The sequence below is a fragment of the Toxorhynchites rutilus genome, chromosome 2 (assembly GCF_029784135.1).
Source record: "Toxorhynchites rutilus septentrionalis strain SRP chromosome 2, ASM2978413v1, whole genome shotgun sequence".
Lineage (NCBI taxonomy): Eukaryota > Metazoa > Arthropoda > Insecta > Diptera > Culicidae > Toxorhynchites > Toxorhynchites rutilus.
The window spans coordinates 272,167,359-272,175,275 of record NC_073745.1 but is presented as its reverse complement, the minus strand read 5'-3'; positions in this window follow the sequence as shown (position 1 = coordinate 272,175,275).

Genomic DNA, 7,917 nt, shown 5'->3' with positions numbered 1-7,917 from the left:
AAAAAGGTGATAATCGTTTGGTGCCAGGTTCGGACTATATGGTGGATGCATTAAAACATCCCAATCGAGCTCTCGGAATTGTGTGGCTTTGCGTTGTCCTGATGGAACACAACACCTCATTGGTTGGCCAATTCTGAACGTTTCTAAACAATCGCTAGCTTCAAGCGGTCCATTTGTTGACAGTAGAGATCATAATTTAGTGTATAACACTGAAAAAAAAATAGAAAAAAGTTTAAAAATAAAATTTTAAAAAATTACAAAAAAATTTAAAAAAAACTTTGAAAATAAATTTATTTGCGCGTATTTTACTGTTGCAGTATCGGCATTATAAACATCAATCACAATTTCAACGGCCTGGCTTGCATTTTCGCATTTATAAAATAAAAAGTGTAAATATACCGAATTTTCTCTTTGTTGATCTCCATTCTTATCAACCTGTAACTCAAAACTGAATGGAACAAACAAAAAACAACAAACGATTTATTTTTAGTGTGAAATTTCACCTTTATAACGAGCCTAAACTTGGAATTGTATGATCGATATTACGCGAGATATTGATCACTAAAGCTAGCCAACGAGCAAATAATGGATAACTTTTTCCCCAACCTTATATGTTGTCGTTTCCATTGTATAGGGCAGGGATGGCCAAACGGTAGTCCGCGGTCTACCGGTCGCCCGCGTGGGTATTCCTAGGCGCCCGCCAGCTGGTCTAGGATAGTGTCACCTCCGAATGCAATGGAATAAATATCCATCCACCTTTTGCCGTGATCATTTTAGAAGGTGTTTATGCTAACCTCAATTAAACAAATTTTTTTTTTTATCCCATTTATTTATTTCTTAGGCTCATTAGCATTTTATCTGTAACAGAGCCGGGTTTTTATCGTGTACATGTACATATGTTTATGTCCCTATAAATTGTAAATTTTATACATTAGTAGTAGTAGCCATTTAGGCGTTAGGTTTTTCTGTTCCATTACATTATGGTAAATTACACTGTAGTAGCCATTTAGGCGTAAGGGTATTCTATCTGTTCTTCCATTGTTCAGCAGACCGGACAGCGGAGACAGTTGATATTGATCATTGTTGGGTTATTTATAGAACAGCAGCCCGATGTTTCTTGCAGAGCAGAGCAGTTGTATGGATGAATCGATCTTATTTCGACCGTGGATCGTTCTCCATCGTTGATGATGGTTGCGTGGACGTAATTATTCTATAACAACACAAAGATGGTCACAATTGAGGGCCCTGAGTTTGAACTCACGATCGATCGCTTGGTAAGCGAACGCGTAACCAAGTGGCTACGAAGACCCCCTAAACAAATTAGTTGTAAGAGTAGATATTTCTTCATTAAAGTTTCGGTTTTAAATATTTTTTTTCAGATTGTTAGTTCTTTAATATTAACACATCCAGTTGTTCGACCATTTGTAATAAACTAAAGAATTGTCACAAGGAATAACTTAAATAATTTGTTAAATGAAATGTTGGAAACATCCTGCATAAGGTTTCGAAAATCAATAAAAACTAAATATTCGAAGAAAACTTCGCTTTTGAAGATTGCGTATGCGAGTTTCAATCAAGTATTTTTATTTTAATTTTAAAAGTTAATTTTAAGTAATGTGAATTAATTGTGCAGATTGTTTTTCTCAAGAAACATAGTCATGAATAGAACAACAGTGATGAATTAGAAATTATAAAGTTGAAGAAAAAAATTTACTTGTTAGCTTTATTTTACTGTTATAGATACAGTCGGGTGAAAGCTGTCGGCATAATTTTTCGAGCTGTTTGGATTTTTTGTTGCGTTCCTGATGCTTTGCTTTAAGGAACAATTCAGAGACGTTTCAAGGAAAAAAAAGTATAGAGAAAGAACTCGATTCGATAAGATTCTATCGCTTTACAAAATGATAGTTATAGTTATAGGGATCGAATTGATCGTTTGAATCAAATTTACATAATAGGGGCCAATATTTCCGATAGATAGTTCTTATACTTCTAGTTAATTGGTTAATTGGTCTCACAGACCGAGAATTAATAATTTTCATTTAATTAGAAAACATCTAGCTGTAATGCGACACGTGTGCACCCGTGGCCGAGTGTCTCATATTATCATGCCGGGTGTTCGATTCCCGATCTGGCCGGGGGATTTTTTGTCAAAGAAATTTCCTTTGAATTGCACTGCGGTCACGCGTATTCTAGAGCTTGCCCCTCGGAATACATTCAAGGCGTGTTATTTGGCTTAAGAAATCTCAACTAAGTATTAATAAATGACGCTAATTAATGCATACGTTGAGACGGCAAAAGTTCCACAGGGAACGTTAACACCATTCAAGTAAGTAATGCGACACGAATAATTGGATATTTTGATATGATTCTCTAATTGGACGTTTTTGTAAACCTCCTTTGTGCAAGTTTCAACAACGCGATGAATTTTTAGAAGTGTTTTGAACCATTTTACTATATTATGTATTTTGCACACTTTCCTAGTGATTATTTGTTAGGTTTTCCGGTTTTACCATATTTTTCAAAGTTTGTTGTGTTCGTTGATAAGTCTAATTACAGGTCACAATCGCCTCTATTGCGACACTGAGTGGTGTCTCGGTATGACCCATTAGAGGTAATTCTTTTTTTGCTTTAAATAAATACAAATAACGTCTAAAAATTGCATCAGCAAAACACCATTAGCAAAATTACAGAGACACGCACAGTCTGTGACTCAAATTGTATTTTCCAGTGCATTTATTGTGTACCGTTATAGAATCATTTAATTGAATAATTAATTGAAATTTATTATTAGAAATGCAACAACTGATATTCATCTATAAATCCACTGACAATAATACAATAAAATCCAATCGTGCTATACGTCTGGCATTTAGTCGAAATCTTGGTGGTAGTCTCAGTTCTAAAAAGAACGCTTCAGCTGGACTTGATATCACCATCCAATTTCGTCAAAATTTTCACTGTCGCCCAAGTGAGGTGTAAGTATAAATCGTATCAATTTGTTTTGTAATGACCAAATATACGAAACTGATTACAAACTGCTGCTTGTCGAGTGGTTTTTGATGAGATTAATCGTTAGAATGCGGAACATATTTTGCGAGAAAGTGCCAAAAATGTGGATGAGTTTAAGTATATTCAAAAAAGCTTTAGCAAAAAGGGGCGCTTGAAACCATTTCTTAAATCCATCGAAAAGTGGATGAGCCTTCAGCGACAGTATCTAGATTTTTTCAATTTGTATACCCAATATATTCGCGAAAGACGAAATCGGTTGGTTGATGATGATGTGATGATGATGGTCCCACCTCATACCCCTATAATGGTTTGAGGAAGACGATTTATCATTAAGATGATTTTTAAAGTTTAACAAAGCACATCAGGAACCAGTATGCAAAATAAAACGGACTGGTTCTGTTGCAGACATAAATTGCTATCATTGAACAAAAGACGGACGAAAAATAAAGATATAATCCCAAGGCATGTCAAACAAATATCCAACCCGGGAAGATCCTTGACTGATCGGGAATCGAACCCGTTATCCTCAAGTTTCCACTAGATACTTACACTGAGATCTGTCGTGGTACAGAAAAAACTCGATATAACCATCTTCTAATACGATAGTTTACGAGTGTTCTGTCTGGGCTACCCCTGGTTCGAATCCGGTTTCCACTGAAGACCCTAGAACATTTCATTGTATAACTATTTTTGGCAGTGTTCAAAATCAAGTTATCTATGTCTACCGAAAGCGCGCGTGGCTCAAGCTTTTGTAGACTACTCATTTATATTTTTTTCAAATCTAATTCACAACAACAATAATGCAACAAAAATCCATCATCATCAATACGAACATGATAGTTTATGCAAACATAGAAAACATTGAAACATTTTTACAAGTTCACAACACAGATTTCACATGTGAGAGACACAATTCTTTGGACTCAGCCATTGTTGCCGCTCGTTTGATGTTTCTGGGCATCGAATTGAAGAATTTTAATCCTTTATACAGTAGTGATTTTTGGGACATGCTAAAAAAAGTTAGGTGTTCTAGCATCAATCGCGTTTCTTGTATTATTGGTATTAGGTGATTCGTATAGGAGCGCTATGCTCCGCACTCGAACGGTCAAAATCATTGTTCGCTGAAAAACAGATTTACAAAAAAAAATCTACGATCAAAAATATCAAAAAAATTTAAAAGATCGATTTTTGAAATTTTTTGGAGTGCAAAGAATCGATCCCAAAAATCGGAAATCGAAGAGGAAAAAATCGATCTCCTGAATATCAATGCAAGATCGCCCAATCCTAGTTCAAACTTTGTTTTATTGTCTAGTACTAAATTCATTTTCTAATGACATTTTGGTCCAGTCAACGTTGGTAGACCGCAGCTTAATATTTGAACAATTAGTCGCCCGTAGTGCCCAAAAGTTTGGCCACCACTGGTATAGGGTATATTCATTATTTAATTTGAGATTGAATAAAGATGTCATGTGCATTAGGAAAGTAATGTCCCTTCTAATTATTTGAGTCATAGATGTAAACCAAAACATCAAACTCTGTTTACTGCAAAATAATTTCAAACTATAACCCACCCACGTTTTTTGTTGATGCAATCCTGAGACTGAGAACATAATGGATCAGCGGAGATAGAGCCAAAACAACAAAATCGACATTTTGCTCTCCACTCTATTTCGTTCCAAGTTGTCAGATAAATGGTTCGAAACAGACCTCTCGATCTTATTATAGCAGAACCGTAAAACAGCTGATTCCTTATTCATTTATCTCATTCATCATTCGGAACAAGCGCATCGCGAATCGATTTTTCATGCTCACAATGAAAATTTTTGACTATTCGCTCATGAGTTGACTGAGCTATTGAATTATCCTAAGCCCACGGTATATGAAAACAGCCGACTTACATCAATTTGGTGTAAAGGACAATGTGCAGATTTTCAGATCTGAATATCTGAAATAAGACTTTCAGATACGAAGCTCTTCGTGTTCAAACTTCTAGTTAAGACCTGAATACGCAGACAGCGTGATAAGAAGTTATATAATTAAAACACATGGCTCAATCGATTTGTCATACCAGTCACTTTGAACATGAGAACTAACCGGTGGTAGCTACCAACGTCAAGAGAGCAGTTTATCAATGAATCTATTACGTGTGAGAGGAGTAGTTGTATCAAGAGTTATGGTAGCGAGCTGCCGGTCTTGACATTGCACTATGGAAAAGTTCTCACTGTCAAGGTTAATTCTATTACAGCGTTACCACATTCACGACCTGACTTCAGCGGGGGAAAATGCTAATCGTATACTGCATAAGCGTCGTGATAAAACCGGTCTTAGTAAATGCAATATTACCAAAAGACCACCTAAGCGAATAGAAGTGCATAGAGGAGGTTATAGAGCAGTTCCACACCAAAGTAACCGGCTGCTGTTTTTTTTTCAATTTTCTTCATCTCATGTTCTATTTTCATTGCGATAATTTTTTATGTGGGGTAGCCATAATCATTGACTTACTTTTCATATCACGAGAGATATCTCGACTGGCGGTGACTTGATAATATTGTAAAATAGTTCTGACACCAGCGCTAATTTCTTTGAGATTGTGTTGAATCTAAGGCTTATGCCAAACAGTCAGCAGCACACCTTTGTCAAATCAGGTATTCGAATGTTTCAAAACATATGAATAAAATTGTCTTTTTCATTATTTACAGTAGTTTTATAGTATATTTTTACGGAATCACATGTTTCAAAGGATTATAAAATAAACCTTCTACTGGTGTCAATGCGCCCCTCAATTGAACTAACTTTTAATCGATCACCAGATGATTATTTGGCACGTATTCGGACCTTTTCTGGATTATAACACTTACAAATATTGCAAACATCATGCTTGCACACCATTTGTATCAGATTTACAGCTAAACCATTAAATTAACGCATTTTGATGAACTCAAGTCTGATCATGAGTTGTCCAATTCAATAATGTTGTTTTGTCCACATGATTCCTATGGTAACCGCTTGGCGCACTGCAGTTTGTTTATTGTGTCCTTCGCGCATAGCTGAGATAAAGTTTCTGTGTTGAGTGTGTTGGGGGTAACACTTTTTAAATGCACAAGAAAAGGCAATATTCTGAAGAAAGCCTAAATAATGAATGGATCAATATGATGACAGTAAACTCAAGAAATGATAAATGCAACATTTACTTGAGAATTCGAATGCTTTCATTCAAAAATGGTCTTTCTAAAACTGGACAAACCATGATCAGGGGTGGTCAAACCATGATCATAATTTCTCTTTGAAGAAAGTCGTTAAAAAACATAAAAAATTGAATAATTTCAACGCCAATCAATACATTTTAAAACTATTTGAATATATTATAACTACATAATCACTAACTTAAGTCTCATTTGCTAAAACTACAGTGCAATATAAAAAAATATAATTTATTCCTTCGTTGCCTCGTCGGTATTATCCTTGTCTGGAACAGTGCCTGTGGTGGGTCGTAACAACTACATCGCCAGTTGATGTAGCAACGGTATCCTTTGGTAGTGAGTGCCTCCTTGTTATGTTAATAGCTGCTGTAATGATTTTATCTCAACGGGTACTAAATTCTGCTTGTGTAATAGGAAAGGAAGGGAGAATGGACAGTGGGAGTAGGAGATGCGACCTAAATAATAACATTAGCGCTTCTTAGGAAGACATATATGGGGAACATAAAATTAGGGTTGCGAGTAGCTAAGATATCGCGAACTGGCATGCGTGAGTGTACTCCTTGAGCCTCTAAATCGTCAACCAGTTTAATTCTTTCATTGCGAAATTAATCACATGACCAAACAACGTGCTCGATGTCATGATATGCTTGACCACAATTGCATAAATTGTTAGTAGCAAGACCTATGAGGAAGAGATGCGCATTTAGCGCGGAATGATTGGACATCAATCTGGACATAGTTCTAATAAAATTTCTGTCAAGATCTAACCCTTTAAACCAGGCCTTCGTTGAAACTTTGGGGATAATAGAGTATAGCCATCTCCCAAGCTCATCTCTGTTCCATTGGTTTTGCCAACTGGTGAGTGACTGCTGTCGGGAAATGGAGAAGAATTCCCGATACGCTATTAAGACTCCATGGTCTTAATTGCATGATATATTGCAGCCAGTTCGGCAACATACACTGAACAAGGGTCTTCAAGTTTATGGAAGCTAGTGTAATGTTCATTAGAGATACCAAAACCAGTGGATCCGTTGATTCTTGAACCATCAGCGAAAAACATGCTTGAAGAATTGATATGGTTATATTTTGAAGCGAAAATATTAGGGATTAACCATGATCGAAGATGATCTGAAATGTCTCGAGTTTCGTTCTTCATAGAAAGATCGAAATCAACGGAAGATCTGCAAAAGTTCGGAAAGCTAACATTATTGAAGATGCCTGCTGAAAGTTTTATTTCTTGAGAAATGTAATGAGAGTACAGATCCATGGATCTCGACCGTTGGTTCAATTCGAGAAGCTTCTTACAGTTCTCAATTACTAATGGGTTCATGATTTCGCTTCGGATTAAGAAGCGATAGGACAGTTCCCAAAACGAAACCTGCAATGGTAAAACACCTGCCAGGACTTCAAGGTTCATGTTGTGTGTTGATTGCATGCACCCTAAGGCTAAACGCAAGCAACGATACTTTATCCTCTCCAGTTTAAAGATGTGGGTTTTAGCAGCAGGACGGAAACAAAACGAACCATACTCCATGACTGACAGTATTGTAATTTTGTACAGCCGTATTAGGTCTTCTGGATGAGCACCCCACCATGTTCTAGTAACTGTCCCGAGAAAATTTGTTCTCTGTTGACATATTTTATTCATATATGCAATATGTTTTCCCCACGTACATTTAGCATCAAACCAAACCAAACAAGATATTTG